Raw genomic sequence first — 24,962 nt, 5'->3', positions numbered from 1 at the left:
GTGATTGATGCTCTTCAAGCCTCCAAGAACAAAGGAACTGTATTAGTTTCAAAGTAGGGATATGTTAAAATGTCTGTATTTCCCAAGGCAATCTACAGATTTGCACAGAGCTAGAACAAACAATCCTAAAATGTGTATGGAACCATAAAAGACTCTAAATAGCCAAAGTAATCCTACAAAAGAAAAGCACTGGAGGGCATTATGCTAAGTGAAATAAGTCAATCAGAGAAAGACAGATAGCATACATTTTCATTCATATGTGGAACTTGAGAAACTTAACAGAAGACCATGGGGTAAGGAAGGGGAAAATATGGTTACAGAGAGGGAGGGAGGCAAACCATAAGAGATTCTTAAATACAGAGAACAAACTGAGAGTTGATGGGGAAGGGGGGGAGGGGAAAATGGGTCATGGGCATTGAAAAGGGCACTCGTTGGGATGAACACCTGGTGTTGTATGTAAGCGATGAATCACGGGAATCTACCCCTGAAACCAAGAGCACACTGTACACACTGTACGTTAGCTAACTTGACAATAAATTATATTAAAAAGAAATAAAGAAATAAAAGCGAGACTAGGGCATCACAATTCCAGAACTCAAGTCTTATTATAAACTGTAGTCAAGACACAATGGTACTGTCAAAACAGACTCATAGATCAATGGAACAGAATAGAAAACTCAGACCCACAACCATATGGTCAACTAATCTTCAACAAAGCAGGAAAGAGTGTCCAATGGAAAAAAGACAATCTCTTCAAGAAGTGGTGCTGGGAAAACTGGATGGCAACATGCAGAAGACTGAAACTGGACCATTTTCTTACACCATCCACAAAAATAAATTCAAAATTGTTGAAAGACCTAAATGTGTGACTTGAAACAATCAAAATTCTGGAGGAAAACATAGGTAGCAACCTTGGGCATAGCAACTTCCTACTAGACATGTCTTTGGAGGCAAGGGAAACAAAAGCATAAATGAACTATTGGGACCTCATCAAAATAAAAAGCTTCTGCACAGTGAAGGAAACACTCACCAAAACTAAAAGGCAAACAAGGGAATAGGAGAAGATATTTGCAAATGACATATCAGATAAAGGGTTAGTATCCAAAATCTATAAAGAATTGATCAAACTCAACACTCAAAAAACAAATAAGCCAGTAAAGAAATTGGCAGAAGACATGAATAGACACTTTTCTCAAGAAGACATCCAGATGGCTAACACACACATGAAAAGATGTATAGCATTACTCGACATCAGGGAAATACAAATCGAACCCATGATGAGATCCCACCTCACACCTGTCAAAATGGCTGAAATTAAAAACTCAGGAAACAACAGATGTTGGCAAGGATCCAGAAAAGGGGAACACTTTTGCACTTCTGGTAGGAATGCAAACTGGCACAGCTACTCTAGAAAAACAGTATAGAGGTTCCTCAAAAAGTTAAAAAGAGAATTACCCCACAACCCACCAATTGTACTACTAGGTATTTACTCAAAGGATACAAAAATGCTGATTTGAAGCAGTTCATGGACCCTGGTGTTTATAGCAACATTATCAACAAAAGCAAAAGTATGGAAAGAGCCCAAATGTCCATCAGCTAATGAATGAGTAAAGAAGTGGAATATATATACATTGCAATACTACTCAACCACCAAAAGGAATGGAATCTTGCCATGTGCAATGACATGGATGGAGCTAGAATGTATTATGCTAAGCTGAATAAGTCAGTTATAGAAAGACAAATACCATATGATTTCACTCAAATGTGGAATTTAAGAAACAAAACAGATGAACATATGGGAAGGTGGTAAAAAAAAAAAAAAAGAGAAGTAGATGGAAACAAACCATAGGAGACTCTTTATGACAGAGAACAAACTGAGGTTTGATGGAGGGAGGTGGGTGGGGGTCGGGCTAAGTGGCTAATAGGTATTAAGGAGGGCACTTGTGTTGAGCACTGGGTGTTATATGTAAGTAATGAATCAATAAATTTTACTTCTGAAAACAAGATTACACTATAGGCTAACTAGAATTTAATTTTTTTTTTTTTTAGCGTTTACTTATTTTTGAGAGAGAGAGAAAGAGAGAGAGGGTGGGGGCAGAGAGTGGGAGACACCGAAACCAAAGCAGGCTCCAGGCTCTGAGCTGTCAGCACATAACCTGATGTAGAGCTTGAACTCATGAACCTGAAAATCATGACCTGAGCTGAAGTCAGCCGCTTAACCGACTGAGCCACCCAGGCGCCCCATAGGCTAACTAGAATTTAAATAAAAATTTGAAAACAAAAAAGTAGGGATAAAAATAATGCAATGTTATTAAGAGGGAAAAGGGTATTTCTGATTTTTTACACAAATTTGTAAAACAGTGTAAAGCCCAGTTTGGGGGCCAGAGTAGATGAACTGAGATGTGTCCACTCAAACAACAAGACAGGAAAAAAAATTCCTTTCCTCTACCTTTTGTTTTGTTTAGGTCCTCAGTGGACTGGATGATGCCCAGTTACATTGGGGGCAAGCTACTTTGCAGATCTACTGATTGAAATGCTTCTTATCCAGAAATAACCTCACAGTTACACTCAGAAATAATGTTTAACCTGGACATCTTGTAGCCTGTCAAGTTGACACATAAAACTTACCATCACAGCTATATAGCCATCAAAATTATTAATTAAATATATAAAGAGACTTTATTTATCTAATATGCATATCCTCATTCAGATATTCAGAAATTTAAGCTAAATGTAAGTTATTTCTCACCTTGTAAATTTTTTGCCTCAGTTAATTCTGAACATTAGTCTTTTTGACATGATTCATACACAAATAATCCTTTCTATTTAGATTGGGCATTGGCTTGGGGGCCTGAGTGGCTCAGTTGGTTAAGTGTCCAACTTCCGCTCAGGTCATGATCTCCAGGTCTGTGAGTTCGAAACCTGCGACAGGCTCTGTGCAGAGCCTGCTTTGGATTCTGTGTCTCCCTCTCTTTCTGCCCCTCCCCCACTCACACTCTGTCTCTCTTTCTCTCTCTCTCAAAAAAAATAAACATTAAAAAAATTTTAATAACTAAATAAATATTAGAGTGGGCATTGGCTATGTGCCTCATTCTAGAGTTTTCTTTTGAAAATCTGAATTTTTCAGAGAGTAACCTGCCTGCCATACTTGACTCTGAGGTTTCTTTAAATTTTCTTCAAGCTGATTTATGTGATTAACTGAAAGCTACTTATCTTAAGTCATTCCAAAACTTTTGCCAATTATACGTTTTAAAACATCAGAATATTTTCCTTTAGAATTTTTGAAAATTTTGTTTTCTTTTAAACTCTAACTGATGAACATGTTTGTTCCTGCCAACTCATCTCTGCTTTGTTTGTGTTAACTCTACATGTTTTTCAAGATATTTATAAATTCCATTCCCAAGTCCTTCTTTTAAAAGAGGGAAATAGTCCTTCTTCTTATTTCTTCTTTCTCCTGAGAGAGTAGAAAATCCTTCTTTTATATATAGAATGAAGGTTTTAATTATGTGGAAAGATACTTGAAAGAGAGGGATGAAATCAAGTGACTCTAGCCATAAAGTTAAAGTAAAAAGCAGAGCACTTGTGAATTGATTATTTTAATAAATCATTTCAATAAGCCACTAAATTCATAAGTAAAATATATCAATGCATTAATTAAATATTAATACAATTGAATTCTTAACATAGTCTTTATTACATTCGAGGGTTAGGACAATGTCTATTTGTGTTCATTTTTATTTTGTTTTACTTAAAATGTCTCTATGTCAATTTTTCTATGCAGATGAACTAATTGTATAATACTTTCTTTTAAAATTTTTTAATGGCAGTTACTTTTGGAAGACAGGACTTTTTATGTTTACAAAGTAAAATAGATGTTGAGAGAGATATAACATGTTAATAAAAAAAGTAATCTAACTTGCCTTTCCATAGTTTGAATGTTTTTGCTTGGAACACTGATTTATAAAGTAATAGTCAGAAGTGTCCTCTTAAATAAAGTGTTAACAACCAAATTTAACTTAAATTTAATTAAACTTAACTAAAGAGTTGCAATCATAACGCATATATTTGATAAGAGAGCTTTACTTTAGAATCACAAGAAACTGAAAAATATGATAGCTTCTTATTTTGGTAAATGCTGAACATGGATAAGAGTAATTGTGGCATATTAAAATCACAACTATATTTGTAAGCTCTGTTTCCAGAGAACACATGCATTACTTGGCAACATGTGAAATGTTAATTACAGGTTAATATTTCACTTACATACTGCACTATTTTCTACTACGCACAACAAAATATTCTTCCTAAACATCAATGATGAATTCCTATTAACAAGTAATTGCTAAGCAACAAATGGACACAAATCTCATGACGTGTTGAATCTTCTAGTGTGGTAAAGTGAGCTAAAAAAAACAAACAAGCAAATAAACGAAATACATTTGCAAATTAATGTGGTGAAATAAAAAAGGGTTAGGCTGACATAGATGATGTTTTCATAAAAAGTCTTCTCTAACTTGCTAGTACTTAAACTGACAATTGAGGGGTGCCTGGGTGGCTCAGTAGGCTAAGCGTCTGACTTCGGCCCAGGTCATGACCTCACGATTTGTAAGTTTGAGGCCCACATCAGGCTCTGTGCTGATAGCTTAGAGTCTGGAACATGCTTCAAATGTCGCCCTCTCTCTCTGTCCCTCCCATGCTCACGCTCTGTCTCTCTCTCTCAAAATAATTAAACATTAAAAAAAAGTTTAAACTGACAACTGGATGACAGGAAAATACAGAGGGAAATTATAGCAGGCAAAGGGAACCACACATGGAACATTACTAGGCTGGAAAAAGGCAATGTGTATTCATATTCTATAGGCAGTCTGAGCCAAGGTGATAGCCGTTGTAGCGGGAGGGATGCTCAGGGCAGATAACACTGCTGTTTCGAGGCAGCAGTGAGGGATTTTATTTTATCTAACAGTAACAGGAAGCCATTGAAGTGGGAGACGCAGAAATATGACCATGTCCAATTCATATCTTGTTTGTTACAAAGGGAGAGATCTCTCACTTCAAGGAAACTATAGTTAAAAGATTCCTAGTCTTAGAGGAAGTATAAACTAAAACTCTCAAAAGCACCTCAGGAAATAAAGAATAAGCATTTAGAATATTAGAATACACTTTATCTTCAGAGCACCAAGAGCAAATGATTGTTCCAGTCACATAGGGTTTTTCTCTTTCCTACTACCTGTTCAAGCTCCAGAGCTGCCACATACAGCCTGTGAATGGGCAGAAAAGAGTGGAAGAACAAGCTATAGAAACAGGTCTATACTGAAGACATGTCTATATTGTCATTTCAATTAGATGAGAATATTTTTGTTTTTTTAAAAAAATATTAGAGTGACACAATTTTCACTTACCTATGCGTGACAACGAAGCAATGGACCTATAATCAAGTTTATCCTGGGAAGTGCATAACCAGATACCGGAGAAAACGATGAAAGTCCTATTTGGGCGTGCCTTATTGAGGCTATGTCTGTAAATAAACACTTCATTTGTAATGTTGAAAGGGCAGGAAGGAATTGGTCATTTCACAAATTGCAGTTTAAGCAACTTTTTACAACATTTAAACATGAGCTAATTTTCTTTGAACCCTAGGTTTGCTGTGTTTGTAGAATGTGTCACATGAAGTCCGCCAGGACGTAAGCCCCAAGACAGGCTTTGGCATTCTTTCTCACTTGCTGCACCTCCAGTGCACTGAAGAATACCTTGAATACAGTATGTGAGTCAATATTGAGTCAACTTGAGCAGACTACATAGGACTACCTCATTCCTATCATCCTCAGAAATTTTCAAAATGAAATCTTCTTACTGTGTAGTTGAATTTGATGTTTAAAAATATAACTGAAATCTTTTAAAGAAGATATTTATACAAATTCCCTTCTCAAATATTTCAAGGCAACATGATTATTGTAGCAAAGCAGAGAAAAACTGAATTTATTTAGATCTCTTCTGGGAAAAGTACTATTTATGATTTTATAGAACATGTCAACCCACAAAAGTCATAGTCCTATCTTTAATGATCTAAGAATTTGTCTAATGGGAAGTATTAATGCCGTCTTTAACTCATTGGTCAGGAATTCATTTCAGTATCTTGGAGAAAAGCACTTTGTATGATACTGTGGAATATGTAAACATGTTCAAGTCAGTCACACACTCAGGAGTCTAAGGATTTAATAGTAAAATTGGAGAGTTTGTGAGCATCTCTGGCGAATTGGTAAAGTAAGTCCATTGGATTGAGATTTCTCTGTAAGAATAAGTCTCTAAGCAGAGAAATCCAAGCAAATAAGCCAATTAAATAACAGTGCCTAATATCACAAGGAAGCAACTTGGTGACTGTTATTCACTACTGGGTATAGCCCAGGCCCAGGTTTGGTACGAGTGGTAAGTAAAATGGAAAAAGCCTTTTTACTAAACCTCTGTAAGTCACTGGTGCTGTGAGCAATACTTTGTGCTCAGGTGGAAGAATAAGGTTCTCAAGGGAGAAAGCTCTGCCTTTTCACTTCTGAGTCAAATAGAACGTGGCTTTTGTACAAAAAATGCTAGTTTAATCGATACTGAAATAATCCAGAACATTGGCATTAACAGAAGTGTTCAGTGCAGTTTGGCAATAGTTGAAAGATTCAGCACAGTCCAGAGGAAGCAAAAGGGATGACTGGAGAAAGTTATATATGACAGAAGTCACAGTATCTGTATATCTTGAGATATTGCTGTATTCCCAAAGTGTGGAAACCACACTTGACATTGACAGGAATATTCACTGGAAGAGGCCAAAGGGGAAATTTCAGAAGAAAAATGGCCGAAAACATGTGATAGCTGCCGGGTATGTTTGAGAAATACCAAATATATTTAGATGGGGACCGCATAGGGATTGCTATGGTAGGTGGCTAAAAGAATAATTGAAATAACACGTTTCAGCTAAACTGATAGGTATATCACTTGGAATATACAATTTATTTATTCTGTATATATATTTTTTCTTCTTGATGCCCTTATCTCAATGAATGACACCATCAGCCACTGTATTCCCCATGTCAGAAAATTGCTAGTCATTATTAAGTTAAGGTCTTCTCGCTCTTCACATCTGGTGCTAGAACCAATACTGTAGATTCTACCTACTAAAAAATTTTGGCAAATGCTCTCATTTAAGCCTTTGCTATTTCTCGTATGAAGTACAGCATAATTCTGAGTAGTGTTCCTGCCGCTAATGCTTTTCTCTACAATGCTCCAGTGAGATCATTGTAAAAAAACAGTTATCATAATTTAAGTCCCCTCCTCAAATCCTTTAAGATCTTTTATTATTAGTAGTAATTATTAGAAATTAGTAATTATTAGAAATAATTATTAGAAATAATTAGTAATTATTAGAAATTATTAGTAATTTCAACATAAATTTCAAATCCTCAACATATCATCAAATCTATTTCAAAAACTAGACCTTGCCTATCTTTTATAGAATGCCTCAACATGCATAATATTCTCAATATGCTTTACTCTTTCTTATTTAATAATTTATACAAACTGTTCACCTATGTTCAGTTATCAAGCATACACATGCCCGCATCCTTCAATTTTTTAGCTTAAATATCTCTATCTCTAAGAAAGTTCCATCTTTTTATCCCCATCTGTAATAATAACAAGACACTTTCAATTATAAGTAGAAACATTAACTAGTTTTAAAAAACAGATTGCGGCTGGAATCTGAGCTCAAGTTTTAAGAAACTTGTCTCTCTAATTTCTTGGCACAGCTTGCTTCTGCCTGGTTACTTCCATGAATTAATTTAGGGAATCAAAATTGCCATCAGAAGCTTCCTCCTCTGAACCTCTTGTCTTCTCTGGCCTGTTTGGTTTCATTCTTCTCCTAGCATGGGCAATACAGCTGCTGGCAAACCTACGTTTACATCATCCTGGCTTAGTAATGTCAGTTCTTTCCCAGTGCCTGTGTCTCAATCACAATGCCAGGGAAGAGTCAGATAGGCCTGACAATCCCAGACCCAAATAGAATGTCCTTAGAGTTGAAGAATGCTTCTTGGCACTCTTAAATTATTGGCTTACTCCTAGGTGGTAAAGTAATACAGTAACTGACAGTCTCCTAAGAACCGTATGTGGTAGAGATGGACATATTTAAATAAATCAGAAGACTAGATGGATTAACATGCACATACAAAGTTACAATAGTCCAATAGCCCCTTTACCTCCAAAACTTAGGCTAGTCATAGCCCCTGTATGCTCTTGTGGTAGCTTACATACACCTTTATCATGGTGCATATCTCATTGTACCATGTTTTTAAATTTGCCACACCCTCTGATAAATTCCTCAATGATAGATGATGATGACAGTGATGATGATGATGATGATGATGATGATTTTATTTCTGTATTATCAATACCGTGTATGGACTGTCAAAAAATAGATATTGCATAAATGTTTGATAAATAAATAAGTGTCAATATCACAGCATCTGCACCATGTTTCTCTCTTAAATTGCACTTAATTGAGATTTGACTTTCCATTTGCCTTTTTGTCTTTTATTGAACAATGGAAAAGACTAATTTTGCGCCTTTAAAATAATTTATTGTATGAATTACATATTACATTTAACATAATCAATTTCATCATATTTAACAGTGGTCTTCCCCAGAGAATAACATTTTTATAAACCCTAATATTAAAAATGTTCTTTTTAATAATCTCAGGACATCAGGTTTGGAAAATATGAGTATTTCCATTTAATCTGCATGATGTATTGTATATTAGAAATAGGTTTTTTGCTTCTTTGTCGGTACCTATTTTGAATAACTTTAAAAAAAGAACCCAAGACTAGCCAAAACCACATCATTTTTTTTATTATTATATGACAGGAAAAATGCTTGTGCATTTACAATTACTGAGTACATTTAAATCATTATTCATTTATGGAATAACATTAATTTCTGAATAGTGTGGCACCACATATGAATGATTCAAAACAAAGCAGAGTCTCTTCAAGTCTTTTAGGTCCTCATATCAACCTCCTATTCGCTGTTGCCACCCACAGATACTTCTCAATCTGAAGAAAAGCCATTATCAGTCAGATAACTAGATGAGACTTGTAAAAAAAAAAAAAAGACAATAAATTTAGTTAAAGAATGGGGCGCCTGGGTGGCGCAGTCAGTTAAGCGTCCAACTTCAGCCAGGTCATGATCTCGCGGTCCTTGAGTTCGAGCCCCGCGTCAGGCTCTGGGCTGATGGCTCAGAGCCTGGAGCCTGTTTCCAATTCTGTGTCTCCCTCTCTCTCTGCCCCTCCCCCGTTCATGCTCTGTCTCTCTCTGTCCCAAAAATAAATATTGAAAAAAAAAATTAAAAAAAAAAGAATTAAATCCTCAGAAGACAAAAAAAAAAAAGGATATATAACTATTTTGAAGCTATTAGCTATGGAAATTCCAAAACACCTTTAAATTAATTTTAAAACAATAGTATTTTTCAGTTATTTTTCTCACTCAGAACAAATTCTATTTTTCATTTTTTAAATGGTTCCTTTATTTTAATGCAAACAAGCAACATATTGACAAAAAAGTTATTCTCAACATATAAGGATATTTATTATCTATTAAATTAAAAAATGTTAAACATGCTCAATGTATTTTCTGGCTTAGAATGTAATCACTGATTCATCCACTTGTGTAATGTACATTTATTAAACAAGAATTGAGTTATACAGTTAAATGTTGAACTATTTAGTTGATATAAAATTTAATATCTATTGACTATGTGTGATAGTCACCTGTAGTAATATTTATCTAGTTTTCTAATGATTATAAAAAATAATAGGTATTTAATATTATATATTAAAAGATAGTCCAATGCAACAGATTAGTTAAGAGTTTGCCTCCAGAATTCTGGACAAAGAATTCTCTTCCTTATCCATATACAAGATACTGAAACATTCTGTACTTTGATTTATTCATCTGTCCAACTAGAATGGTAATAATGATACCTAACTCTAGGAATCCTGACAAAATTAAATTTTAATTAATACTAGTATTTTTCTTCTGTCACTGGACACGATGAAAATAGATAAGGTAAACATTTTCTACTAAGTTTCAAAAGAGGGAAATGTGGGGCCATAGTGTCATTTTAATAAGTAGCTAGGAAACAAATTAAGTGCATTTGAAACTAAAAATATTTCACATAAGGTTTTTAAAGTATTCTGTCAAAATTAATACCTCAATTTAAAAATGAAATTAAAATATTTCCAACATTAATTTTAAGGTTTCAGGATCAAAGTGAGTGATTGTTTTTCAAACTGCATCTGTTTTTCTTTATTATATCTACCGATTTAAATATTCCCTCAAGAGTCATTGACAGAATTCACTGGCATCTGAATCTGCTTGGGAATTCTGGTTTGGGACTAAGATCATATTAAGCCATGTCATTGACCACCTGGTGTTCATGAACTCTGAGAGACATATGACTGTGAAAAACAAATAAATAAATAAACAAAAATACAAGCCAGCCATGTATAGAATTATAGTTTTATGTAGGACTATGTAAAAACTGTTTTTACGTAGTCTGGGGGAGACTATGTATTATAAAAAAGTATAAGTTTATTATATATGTGTGCTAATTAGTACAGAGAGTGGTCCATAATAAACATATATACATCTTTGGCTTTAGGCTTCATATGGGATGATGAAGAAACTGTGATTGGAGGCTGGAAGGGTAGTAATTTATATTATTTTGTGGTGAAACATTTTATAAAAAGTATCACTTGTGATAACTTGGAAGGCAGGTGACATTCTTGAATGAGCTTTGACCTATAGTTGGGGAGGCTGGGAAATAAGATGTAAAGAGTACTTCTAAGTTGCTATGGGTATCATTTGACAAGGTATTACAAGAAAGAAATGAACTCAGAAAATAATTGCAAGAGAGAATAAAAGGAAAATAAGATAAAAGAAAATTAAAAGGATTCTAAAAATTACAGAAATATACAAAGTTGGAATACGGAAGATTCTTTATCCTATAACAGATAAAACTGAGATATTTGAGCAAGGAAAGCCAATTTAATTCATGGAAAAGATGTTTGAGTCAATTAAACTTGTGCTCAATAAAACTTTTCTATTGCACAAAATGGTTCAATTAAAAAGAGACTGGGGACACCTGGGTGACTCAGTCTGTTGTGCATCTCACCCTTAATTTCAGCTCAGGTCATGATACCAGGGTTGTGGGATCGAGCCCAGCATGCTGGGCATGGAACCTGCTTAGGATTCTGTCTCTCTCTCCCTCTGCCCCTTTCCCTTGCTCTTTCTCTCTCTCTCTCTCTCTAATGATAATAATAATAATTAATAAAGAAATAAATAAAGGAAATAAAAGGAGAGACACTAAGGCAATGGCTCTTCATGTTGGCTCACAGTTGCTTCAGGATCCAAGAGATGACCAAGGTCAGCAGACATATTACTCAAAGCACTAACAGACGTGACATCTCCTGAGTTCCATGACAGATAGTGGTGGTAGTAAGACCAAGGCCATATGGGACTATAGCCAACTCTATAGGTAGATAGGGCTGCCTCTGGGTCTCTAGCTCCAACCACCATTAGTGAGCTTGCCACTTGGGCATAGGTCTGCTTTCTTAAAACAGCCCTCCTCAGTCTTGGGCTCCATCAGGGCTTCATAACTTCCACTTGGATCCCAAAGATCCCACAAGCCACCTTTATCTGTGGGCGGCTGCCAAATTATTGTTGCTCTGGGACATATGAAAATGGGCCCTCCAATTTCACCATCTTGCTGATGTCCTGATTATATTGTTCAAAATCATTTTCCTCACCATTTTATTAGTTATTTATTTATTGCTTAACATTTTTTATTTATTTTTGAGAGACAGAGTGCAAGCTGGGGAGGGGCAGAGAGAGGGAGATGCAGAATCTGAAGCAGGCTCCAAGCTCTGAGCTGTCAGCACAGAGCCCAGTGCGGGGCTTGAACCCACCAACCATGAGATCATGACCTAAGCTGAAGTCGGATGCTCAACTGACTGAATTACCTAGGTGCCTCTTCTTCACCATTTTAAAGGAAGATTATATCCACCCTTTAATATCAAGCTTGGACATGTAACTTGCTTTCGTTAAGAAAAGGTAAGCAGGGATGACCTATATTACTTCAATGCAGAAATGTTAAAGGCCAACACATAGCTTGCCAGAGTCTCCTTTCTTTTCTCAAGATTGAGAATGTTTTGTTTTGTTTTTTAATTGTTTAAAATGTTTATCTTTGAGAGAGAGAGAGAGAGATAGAGTGTGAGCAGGGGAGAGGAAGAGAGAGAGGAAGACAAAGAATCAAAGCAGGCTCCAGTTTCTGAGCTATCAGCACAGAGCCCCATGAGGGGCTCGGACTCAGGAACTGCGAGATCATGACCTGAGCAGAAGTCAGATGCTTAACTGACTGAACCACCCAGGTGCCCCAAGATTGACAGTGTTTAAGAGACAATTCCTATTTTAGCTTGGGTCCTGGAGTAAACATAAATGACAAAACTATTCTGTATTTTTTTCATTATTTTTAAAACAGCATAACTTAATCTTATTTAACTGACACTCAAGGAAAACAGCCTACATCGCTCACTTGTACGCAAGCTTAAATCCAAGTCTTACATAGGTTCACTCTTACATAATGAGACAGATCCATATCACAATAGCCAAAGAGAAGAAACAAATGAAAATAACTTAAAGTAGACTTTTGCCCAATCCAGCCTTATTAAGGCTACATTCTTGAAAATGTGGCAAAATCTGTGAATTTGCACTTGATCAGCCAATACTACTCCTTGCAAAAAATATGGGTTTAGATGACAGGGCAGAGAGGATAAATACCATAGAGGCCATACTTATTATTAATAATATAAAATACAGACTTTCCATATAAATACCAGTAGAGTGTGTCCAAACAAACTCTATTTGAAATATTCTCTACACTTTGGATTGTTAAAATTACTTATATTCGTGCTTTATAATTTCAATGCATTTTTTTTTTGAGAGAGAGAGAGAAAGAGCATGAGTGCGGGAGAGGGGCAGCAGAAGAGAGGGAGAGAGAGAGACAGAGAGAGAGAATCCTAAGCAGGCTCATTTCTCAGCGACACTGGGATCATGACCTGACCCAAAATCAAGAGTCAGATGCTCAATTAACTGAGCATGGCGCCCCTCAATGCAAATTTTTTAAATTAAAAAAATTTTAATTTAAGTTTTTTAATTACATCCAAATTAGCATATAGCGCAACAATGATTTCAGGAGTAGATTCCTTAGTGCCCCTTACCCATTTAGCCCATTCCCTCTCCCACAAGCCCTCTAGTAACCCTGGAACTATTTGTTCTCCATATTTAAGAGTCTCTTATGTTTTGTCCCCCTCCCTGTTTTTATATTATTTTTGCTTCCCTTCCCTTATGTGCATCTGTGAAAGACATTTTCTCTCGGTTACTTGGTCAAAGTCAGTGAATGCTCTCAATAAAAATCCTTAGCACTAACTAGTAGCAGAGTTTTATTAAATGGTTTATAAATACACAGATGTTCATTATCAAGGCTTCATAGGGTCTCTTTTTTCTCTACTCTATATTTCATTTAGTAGAGATTACTTCTGCCTGTACACACCGCTACCATTATTCAAGATCTCCATATTTTTATACTCAGACTTAGCACTCTCTCAAGTCTGAATATTTGTTTTCCTTATTAGCTGCCACACAATCTTAAGTATATTTCCTCCATTCAACCCATGAAGGTATAAGATATGGGCAATACAATTCATAACAATTTATCTTTACTGTTACACAGTCAAATCAAGAAATCCAGAACATGCAAAATTGTTCTTAATTTCCAGACTTGATTTGAAAGTTTAAGGCCGTGTATAGTCTACAGATGGTAAAAGTTGGTCATGGGTCATATTCAAATGAATGATCTTAGGACCTTGGTTCTAACAGAAAAAAAATAATATTTGTAAAGGACTGGTAATGGGTGTGGCTGAGCCCGTAAGTGAGAATCAATATTGTGTTTTCTTCTTCCTTCAACACTCACAGCAAGACATGGTTTTTCTGCCTCCCTTAAAGTTAATGCCACCTTTTCCTGGGTTCTGGCAAATGGAATCTAACTAGAATTAAAGTGGCTAATGCCAGATAACCTGTAAAAAATGTCTTGTGCTGTACTCAGTCTTTTTCCTCATCTGCATGTGGATTTTCATGACACTGAGGTGGGAAAGGCAACACAGTAGAAGAACCCTGAGTCAGTGAGTCCTATGAGGTACAGAGCCACTTTCTTGAAGTCACTTACTCCATCTGCATCGAATTGAAGTAAAATTGAGAAATAAACTTTAACTATTAAGTTACTGATAGCCATTGGAATTTTGGAAATGTTAAGAAATCAACCTTCTCTGATTAATAGAAAGCTAGAAACTGTTCTTAAAGCATTTTATCTTTTACCACAATTATTGCTCACAGCGATCAAACAAAGTAGAGGCTTCATTTGCAGGTAAGGAAACCAAAGCCAAAAGAAGTTAAGTTATCCAAAGTGGCAGAGATGATGAGTGGCAAAATTGGAACTTGAACTCAAGAAGCTTGCTTCCAGATCCAGCTTTCTTAAATATTACACATCTCTTTAGGCATTACCAAAAGACAACCTCTTGTAACTGGCAGGGGAATTTCTATTTAGAACCCTTTTGTCCCTTATTTTCCCCCTGATAGTCCCTCAATCCCTTTAACCACTCCATTTCCTTTGCTGTGTGCCACATCATTTACTACTTGGTCATAGTCATTCTGCTCTGTCAGGTTCCAATGTTGGATGAAGCTGAGATAAGACAGGAAGGACTGGAAATTCTTTAGATACAGAAAAACGGTCTCAATATTGCATTTCTTCTTTTGGTCAAGAATTTATAACACTTACTTGGCATAGTTTCCAAAATTTTTTTCTCTGTATCTCTCTGTATGTAAAGATGAAATTTACCATAATCCCTTACCCTTATTAAGGGAATGTATACAAGCATAATTAATCTATGTTACATTTGAAATTTTTTTTCATTGCTATTTCGGACCAAAACGCAGTCTGTTGTCCATGTCTGGCTGATTATTACTCTGAACTTCACCAATGATAATCGGTTCATTGGTGGGCATTTTAAACCAGGTGGACCAAGCTGTATTTCTGAAACTTTTGCCAAACTATTATTTTTCAGAAAAGAAGCTGTAAAGGCCATAGAGGCATAAACCAGTATAAATCTTGCTGGTGATGATGCAGAGAGTTTCCTGAAAACAATACTAATAAGAGAATGTAGAAATAAAGATTGGTGACCTTGAACAAGGATATCTCTGAAGCTGTCCATACCTCCTTATAATTCTAGCAGATTAACATCTACTTCATAATATTTGCTAGATATCCACTAATATCCATAGCTTGATAGTAAAGTATCAAAGGTCAATACCCTGAACCTGATATTGGGAGAATGCAATCTTAGGACTTGATGGGAGAACTTTTCTCTCTTTGTAGGAACTTCCAATTTTGTTTTTCTCTCCACCTTTCAAATGTTATTCAGGATTTATTCCCAAAAGTTCTGATGCAAAAATGCATACAAGAAGTATATTTCTAAAGTAATAACAACAATGATGCTAGAGAACTATCAATCTTTTGAGTTTGAATCTTGTAGGAATGGGGAGATCTACCTACGTTAGACAGACAACACTTGAATTTAGATTGACAAGCTATACACACTTTCCTTGGGCTAGTGACAAAAAAAAATTACAAGCTTTTTGGTTTGCTTTCTTTGCTTTGCTTTTCATTTTTCTTTAGACTTTGCTTTTCTTGCTTTTAACCCCAGGCTAAGTCTCACTCCCTCACCCTGTGTTCTAGGCTATAAACTAAAACCCAATTCATGCATTTTATCCCTTGCAAATCAAATATTTTCAAAAAAGTAAATGAAAATGGGGCACCACAGAAAGTTGAAAGGATTTTTTTCAAGTTTCTTTTGCTTCCAAAGTGATGACATATATATTATATTAGACCAGGTGTTGGAATTTTTCAGCTGGTTTGCAAACCCAAACTAATAAATATGTTAAACTATTATTAATATTACAGACTTTACCTACAATGAGACCATTGCCCATGCCAAGTCATCAACAGGCCCAACTCATCCCTGGTTTCTGCCTTTCCATGGAAATAGTCCATGTCAATTTTCCTATCATTACAAGGACAAGTGTTTGAGATCACAGTAAGCTAGAAATGCATCACAGCGTCATAAGGCCAGCACAGCTACTTTTGCCCACAGCCTGCTCTCTGTGCATAAGTAGGCACTGCAGGAACTCTGATACTGTAGAGAATGGAATTCTTCTGCTCCTCCATAGGCCAAGCCTATTCAGGATGCTATATTGTCTTCCCTATACTTCTCAGTGCTCCATGACTTAAAAGTTCCACCACTGCATGAAGACCTCTTTGGATCTGTGTGGTGGATCTGAGGAACGATAATGTGCATTCTGGAAGTTGACTTGCATGTGCCAGTGCCTGCTCCTTCCTCAGGGACCTTCTGATCTTCTAGCTTATTCGCCACTTGGCCTCAATAATAAATAAAAAAAATTAAAAAAAAAAAAGGCATGACATGAGGGGAGGAAAGAGTAATAAGCACTTAGAGTCCTTACTTTACTATGGGCACTTACAGAAGGTAAAGGAAGGTAAAGGTTGGTCACATTTTGCTATTCTTTTAGTATATTTGATATCTGTTCTCAAGACAATTATAGAACATTTCTTGACCATAGAAAATCACAATTTTGTTATGAATATCTTTTAAACCAAGTTAAAAAATGAATTGCACAAGTCAAAATTTAAAATGTTTCCAAAGTTGCAACTGGAAATTTTCTATATCAGTAATGGTGTTTCTTCTAAAAGGAAGAGGGTGACAAAAAATTGTTAACACAATGTTGTACTAACAAAGTCAATTCTTATGTTTTTCATTAATAGCTATAATAAAGTAAGATTCGATAAGGGGATAATTGGGAGTAAGTGGGGATCAACAGGACCAATATTTATTTAACACTGCTTTCATTCCCTTCTTCAGTCTTTTGAAGTCAGCTTAAGATATTTCGTAGAAAGGAAGTGTGTAGATATCTCATTTCCTTTCTACCAGCTCTTTCTTCCTATCTAATTACACCAGTTTGCTTACAGATTTGTATTATTGTAACTTTTCTGCAATGAGCAAAGTGAGTATTATTTAACTTCTGATTTTGATGCATTCATTTAGTAGCAAAATTATTAAAGTAATTCTCCATGAGTCTTATTGTATGATGCTAACTAGCTTTAAATAAGTTTTTGAGAAATAATGTACTTTTTATGGTATAAATGGTATAATTGACTATTTCCATGATGATTTTTAAGAGACACTCAGCCTTATACAAAATATTTTGATTAGACAATCACTACCTAAATGAAAACAAATAAAATAAATAAATTTGTGCAAATAACGTGCACTGAAATAAATTAAATTAATGTTTGATTTGATGAGCGTATCATGGAGATTGCTCAACTCCAGAGGGGGGGGAAATTAAGAGAACTACAATATCCATAGAATGATGTTATTTGGAGAATGAATTGTTTTCTTCCTTTCCATTTTCATTAAAGCTGTGTTAAGAATCTGAATGTTAATTGAATGTTGATTCAAAAAGAGAGAATTACTTCCCACTGGAAATCAGTGTTACAGGGAAGAGTCCAGAGCATCCAGCACACTTCCCGTGACCAGGAAAGAAGAGCTTATTACTTTGGTGGAAAATATATACCTTCCAGAAAATATTTCCTCAATGGCAATTTTGCAAAGTGAGAGAAAAAAATCTGTGTTGAGACTGAAAAATGTACAAAACACTCATCTGTGCTGCAAAATAATAGACATGGTTTCTTGACTGTAGACAATGGCACCTATGTTTCTTTTTAGAAGTTCTTGTACTGTTAATATTGTGATATCTTTGAAAGATATAGCCTTTAATTCTTTTTTTTTTAAGTTTATTTTGAGAGAGACAGTGCAGTCAGGGGAGGGGCAGAGAGGGAGGGAGAGAGAGAATCCCAAGCAGGTTCTGTGCTTATAGCATAGAGCCCAATGTGGGGCTCCATCTCACAAACTGCAAGATCATCCCTTGAGCCAAAATCAAGAGTTGAATGCCTAACTGATTGGGCCACCCAGGTGCCCAGCTTTTAATTTTTGATGTATGTGTGTATTGATGCCAATCTTCACCAATAACAGATGGACCATAAACTACAGAACCCGTCCTTAATTGTAACTCTGAAGACTCAGTGCATATCCTTTCATTTTCTTGATTAATACTGATGTGGTTTGAAGTGCTAAGGTTTGGCCAAGAGAGATTTTTTGAGACATTTTCAGTACAAAATGTGTTCTTATTATAGCACTGGGGCAGGACCCAAGGACTGGGTGGAGGGGAGGGGGATAGGAAGCACTGCATTGGGGATGTGAAGAATGACTGATTATATGCTTTGGAATTGGGGGAGATCAAGACAAAGGAACTTTCCAAAAGGACTTTCATATGTTAAAGAAGACTCACAGGATTCTGGAGGCACTAGCGGTTGTCAAGCTAGGGTTGTTTTTCCTTTTAGCAAAGTATTAACATTAAGACATTCAAGAGTTCCTAGAGGAGTGTCATATTCTGCCTGTCTCAAGTATTGTCAACGGGCTGCAGATTATAAAGAAATTTAATTTTATCCACATTTTCTTTTCCTGTGTTCCCCACATCACTACTATGATGTGGTGGAGCTTCTTGGCCTTATACAATAAAGGCTCACACAGAAACACACACAATTATAGATTTATATGATAAGTTGTTAGTATACATTTTTCTTAATTTCATAATCTTTGTGCAAAGGACTACTATAAATTACTACAATTTTGTGTAATTATTTATATTTGTATTTGTTAAATTGAACAAAATCATCACTAATCTTCAAAATTTTAGCCTACAACTCATTAAATCAAATGGAAATATTAAATTTTACTAGTAGAATGACTTAGATATTTAGACTTTGTTTATTTCTGAAATTATGTCTATCTATCTACCTATCTAATATGCACTATTATGATATATAATATAATCTATATTGAATATATCTATGTACATAATGTTTATATGTATATAACTTAACACTAAATTTAAAAAGAGATTTTTTTATATGTATTTATTTCTTTTGAGAGAAAGAGAATGAACAGGGGAGGGGCAGAGAGAGAGGGAGAGAGAATCCAACCCACAAACCATGAGATCATGACCTGAGCAGAAATCAAGAGTCAGATGCTCAACCAACTGAGCCACCCAGGCCCCCCAAAAAGAGATATTTTTTAAAGCTACAATACAATAAAATAATACCTATTTTCAAATGTTTTTTTTAAAGCTACAATACAATAAAATAATACCTATTTTCAAATGTTTTTTTGATAGAAAGGTTTTAGGTTTTTTTTTTAATTTTTTTTTTAACGTTTATTTATTTTTGAGACAGAGAGAGACACAGCATGAACAGGGGAGGGGCAGAGAGAGAGGGAACCACAGAATCCGAAGCAGGCTCCAGGCTCTGAGCCATCAGCCCAGAGCCGACGCGGGGCTCGAACCCGCGGACAGCGAGATCGTGACCTGAGCCGAAGTCGGATGCTTAACCGACTGAGCCACCCAGGCGCCCCAGAAAGATTTTAGGTTTTAATACATACATTGTGATAAACATTACACTAAGACTTTTCCCCAGACTCTTAACTATAGAGAACAAACTGGGGGTTGCTGGAGGGGAGGTGGGTTAAGTGGGTGACAGGTATTAAGGAGGGCACTTATGATGAGCACTGGGTGTTGTATGTAAGTGATAAATCACTAAATTCTATTCCTGAAACTAATCATTACACTGTATGTTAACCAACTAGAATTTATATAAAAACTTTAAAAATAAAAAAAAATATAATAAAACATTTCCTCAGATTTGTTGAGATGTTTATTTAAAAATGTCCAGAACATATTCTTTATCCTTAGGCAATACATTCTTTAAGGGCACATCTGTCACAATTTTTTTTTTAATTTTTTTTTCAACGTTTTTTATTTATTTTTGGGACAGAGAGAGACAGAGCATGAACGGGGGAGGGGCAGAGAGAGAGGGAGACACAGAATCGGAAACAGGCTCCAGGCTCTGGGCCATCAGCCCAGAGCCCGACACGGAGCACGAACCCACGGACCGCGAGATCGTGACCTGGCTGAAGTCGGACGCTCAACCGACTGTGCCACCCAGGCGCCCCCACAATTTAAATATCATTAGAAAAATTTACATTAAATTGAGACACAGGCAGAAAAGAAATTAATGAATATAGTTCACTCATAGAACTAATGTTAAGTAGAAATCACAGAAAATATTGAAATACAAATTGTCATATTCATTCCAGTGTGTCATGACTTCTAATTTTCAATATTAATTTATCATTATCTAACATTCAAAGGCATTTATTCAATTTATATATTCTGAGTGCCAACTATGTGCCAGGCTCTATTCTAGGCACTGGTAATACTTCACTGAATAAAATAGATGCATTTCCTGTCTAAAATTTTAATTCTAGCAAAAGAAAATCAAGTAAGTATATAATGTAATATTTGTTTGTGACAAGCAACTTTTGGAAGAAACAAAGCAGAACTCTAACATTGCACTATGTTAGTGCAGGTGGTTATTCCCTACTCCCTTGACTCCCCACGATCACGACTTTACTTCTTTATTCTTAAATTCTCTTACTTTGTCCCTGTTTTGTCACTTCCTCTCTGAGGGTCTTACATTCAATTTTCCCAAGAGACTAAGAGTTGATTGGGTCAGTAAGTTACTATGGAATATGGAATATCATTTATCTCTCTCATGTTGAACCTGTAGTTAGTTGGCTCTCTTTGCCTGGGATGTTGATTCCTTGTCTAACTCATTGTCCCCATGATAAGAGTGTCATATCAGACTAAACATATCAGACCTAGAAATAACTGATAATACAATTTGAAAAGATCTATGAAAAGAGAAACTACAGGATCCACATAAGAGAGACATTTTTCCCAGACTAACAGAATAGTGAGCTCCACAGAAAATAACCAAGTGGTGTCTTGAATTCCCTTGAATATAAATCACTCTTTCATACTTAAAAGATCTGTAGAGATTATTTGCTTTGTTGGGAATGCCTTTCTTTTCTTCTCTAATCATTGCCTGGGATTCCACAGTGGATTCTTGTTATTCATAGTAGTTGTATTCTATGATGTCTTTGCAAACACTGAATTAGTGAATACTGAACAGTTGTTCTCAGAGGAGATGCAGGGTTAGTTTCCTGTGAGCCTTGGCTCATAACATTTTCATTAACTAATCAATACATAACCCTGTTTTATATGTGTTTCTGTTTAAAGATACCTTATTTAATATACTTACACAGGACTATAAATTATCCCTGGATGAAGCTTATCAATATACATATTTTCCCTAGAAGTACATCAAAGCCTTCTTGCACTTAGGTACATTAGAAGATGCTTCACTATTATGTTTAGGGGACATTTTAAAAAGTCAAATCACCAACAAAATGTAGAAATTGTGGCTCTAAATAGACCTTGAAAAGGAAACATTTTCAGTATGAGAGTTACAACAAGAAGGTGGAATATTACTTAGTTTGACCTTGGCTGGAAACATGGGTGCTAATCATCTTAATTTTTTGTCACGCTGCACATGTTCTTAAGTGACCACAAAATCATCATATTGATTTTGGGATTACAGACAAATTTTAGTCAGCAGGAAAATTTGCAAATATGGACTTAGCAAATAATGAGGATCAACTTCTTTTCATGGCTTCTACTTACTCTTCTCTGATTCTTTGCTTCTTTCTCTTCTTCTAGCATCTGGTAAAATTAGCCAGTTTTTTACTACATGTGTCATAGTACTTCACTGACACCTGTTAGTATAACACTTAATTTACTGTAAGATTGATCTTCAAAGTCATCAGTTTGAAATCATAGATCATGGATAGATCATTTTGATATTCCCACTGTATTCACATAGTAGGTATTCATTTAGGATCTGTGAAAAAAGGGAGGGAAGAGAGAGACAGGGAGGAAGCTAGGATGGAAAATTAGCAGTTCATTATTAATAAGCTGTTAACACACAACTCTGTCAATAAAACTTTTTATTTTACTGCTGTATCACAATGTGCCCTGCAAGAATTCATTTCAATTCTTTATTTCATTTTTCCATCTTTGAAATAAGAAAAATAATTCTTTTTACTTATTTCTGAAATGTCTGAAGACATTCAAGAGGAAAATCAAATGATTTTGTGCTCATTGGAAGGTCTTATCTAAATTTGAGGCCAGTGATATTGTTAGTGTTATTAATTATTTTTGCCAAAGGAACTTAAGAGACTATATAAGTAAAATCTTCTGAAGTTGTTCATTTTGTTTGAAGTGGAATAAAATGTAATGAAAAATTTTCATTTGTAAGCAGAAGGTCTTACAAAATGAGTCTTCTTGGATTGAGAAGGAAAAGAAAATACAACAAGCTTTGATAGAGAGCTTTGATACAGTATAGAGGCAAGCTGTTCGGTTCGGTTTAGTTTGGTTCTCTGGATTGAATTGGACTGTGCCCTTTCAGGGCTCCTTGCTTGAGAAACATAACTTTGTACAAGTTTTAATATGCATGTACAGAGTACCAAACTACTTTTCTCTCTTCACCCTTGTTTCAGTAGGCTAGAACAAGATTAGTAAAAGCCCCTGCTGTTCAACTGTATCCTATTAAGATCACAAGAGGAGGAAATGAACCAAAAAGTGGTGACAAAAAAGTGATAGTCTATGGATTAATGGGTAAAAAAAAGGTTTATCTCCATTCATTTAGGACTCACTTCTTATACTATTCTTAGATATTTCTTTAAATTTTATGTAAGGGATGCATGTCATGATTATAAAAAGGCACAATCAAGTTTATTTTCCTTAATAAAATAGGTGATTATTTTTATTTGTGTATAAATATTTTTTAAAAAAACTAAAAAAGTTGTCACATTATGTGTTATACACATCATACCTTTAAGGTTTACATAATTTATGTAAAATAAATGAGACATTAAATGTTTGAAATTACTTCAACAATAGGGCTGATATGCACTTTAGAATAAACACTATAATCATGATTAAGAATAGAAAACATATCTTCCACTTTTTCAAGAACACAAAACAATTAAGTGTGTTACTTCTTTCAAAATAAGTTTTTAAAATAAAGCAATCCTCCAGTAAACACAAAGGAATAAAAGTTTAGTTGTCACACCATTCTAGATACTTATAGATATTAGGACTATGCTATATTTAACTCAGTTTATTTTAAAATCTTGGTTACCTAATAATTATAAGATGTGTGACTACTTTATCTCAAATTACTTGTGTATATGTTATTTACTTATATGGGGTTTTGTAGAATTAATAATGGTTATGCCCAAATATGCAGAAAGATCATGACTAAACGTCAACAAAGATAATCGTGATTTCCACCCTGACTATATTGCCTTTACTATTTGAATAACACACATGACTAATCTTGTTTCAAAACTTTTCCCTCAAATTCAGTGTTCCTATTATATATTGATAGATTACCAAAAAAAAAGTTCCAAATGTAATATCTGACATTTATTTTGCTTAAGAACCTGCAATTTGAACGGGATTCCCTAGGAACAGCTCACTTTTGTTCCACTTGTCATCAGAGGCTCAGAGACTGAGGGCTGGAATCATCAGTGTCTTACTCACATGCCTGAAAACTATTTATCAGCCGAGGTTACTGAATAGCCCACGTGTCTTTCTATGTAGTAAATGGCTTCTTCATAGTATGGTGGCTGAGACTCAAGAGTGAGCCCCACAAGAAAAGGTAACCATGTGGAAGCTCTATTGTCTCTTATGAGCTATCCTCAGAAGTCATAAAGTGTCACTTCTGCTGTATTCTATCTACTTAGAAGTGAGTTACTAAGACTATCTCAGATTCAAGGGGAGAGGAATTAGGCTTTATATTACAAAAGCATGTTAGAGGGCATACTTATAAGTGTGGCTAAGCTTAGAAAATATTATTTGCCACAAACTCTTTAGTTTAAATAAGTACTGATCTATCCTAATTCTGCCTCTCCATCTTATGTTGTTATAGCTGTCGTTTGACTTATTTCTGATCATTCAGTAGGTAGAAAAAATTTATCTTTTTCCAATTACTTGGGGTGAAAATAAAGCATTTTCCTGGGAAATTGATGATAAAACCATTTGTTGTTTATCAGCTAATAAAGCTACACCTTAGAAGTGGTCATACTCAGTTGGAGAAAAGCATTATACATTATTGGAAATACAAATATTTCTTTTATTCATTTCTGATGTCTGAATTACATATTTTTTATTTCAAAAAAAAAGAAAAGACATCAAAATTAAATTCAATAATAGCAAAATAACATTCCCAGGATTGGTAAGTAAGTAAATCATTGTTCTCTGTAAATGACTCTTCAGTTTGCACCTTAAAAAAAGGTTTACGTAGGTGCCTTTTGAAGCTGATGATGAAATTACTTTGATGCTAAAATTATTTTCTAAGAAATATTTCAAACTCGCAATCTCTGTTGTTTCCTGTCACCTGTAGCTGTGGCAAAAGACTGCTTCCATATAAATGAATGAGAGAAGGCATCATAAAAGATTTATTTCTGCTGCCCCATTTTTCTTATTTATTTCTAACATTCTGCCCATTTACCATGAGCTTCCTCACATTTCAGAAACAGCTAGTCGTCTTTGAGAACAAATTGTGCTATTTACTTCTGTCCTCAGAGAAAACGAATGGTTTAGTGGGTGAGATGTCCAGAACAATAAGGAAAACTTGTGCTATGTATTCCCAACAGAAGAAATAGATCTTCTGTAAATAACTCCCAGAACAATCATGGCAGGTCTCAGCACTGCACAGA

General features: G+C 35.2%; 1 long non-coding RNA gene across 2 annotated transcripts; it reads right to left on the bottom strand.

Moving 5' to 3' along the window:
- Positions 1 to 8,867: 8,867 nt before the first annotated feature.
- On the bottom strand, positions 8,868 to 23,927 carry LOC111562367. Of its 2 annotated transcripts, none has more exons than XR_002745581.2 (3): positions 23,785 to 23,927; positions 21,862 to 22,117; positions 8,868 to 9,128 (listed from the first exon to the last, which is right to left on the bottom strand). It is a non-coding gene; the product is annotated as an uncharacterized LOC111562367 (long non-coding RNA). The 2 variants fall into 2 exon arrangements; XR_006585288.1 differs by having other exon boundaries at positions 21,862 to 22,078; positions 23,785 to 23,908.
- Positions 23,928 to 24,962: the final 1,035 nt, after the last annotated feature.

This window comes from Felis catus, chromosome C2 (genome assembly GCF_018350175.1).
Source record: "Felis catus isolate Fca126 chromosome C2, F.catus_Fca126_mat1.0, whole genome shotgun sequence".
In the NCBI taxonomy this organism is placed as follows: Eukaryota; Metazoa; Chordata; class Mammalia; order Carnivora; family Felidae; genus Felis; species Felis catus.
This window is presented reverse-complemented; position numbering and strand designations above follow the sequence as displayed.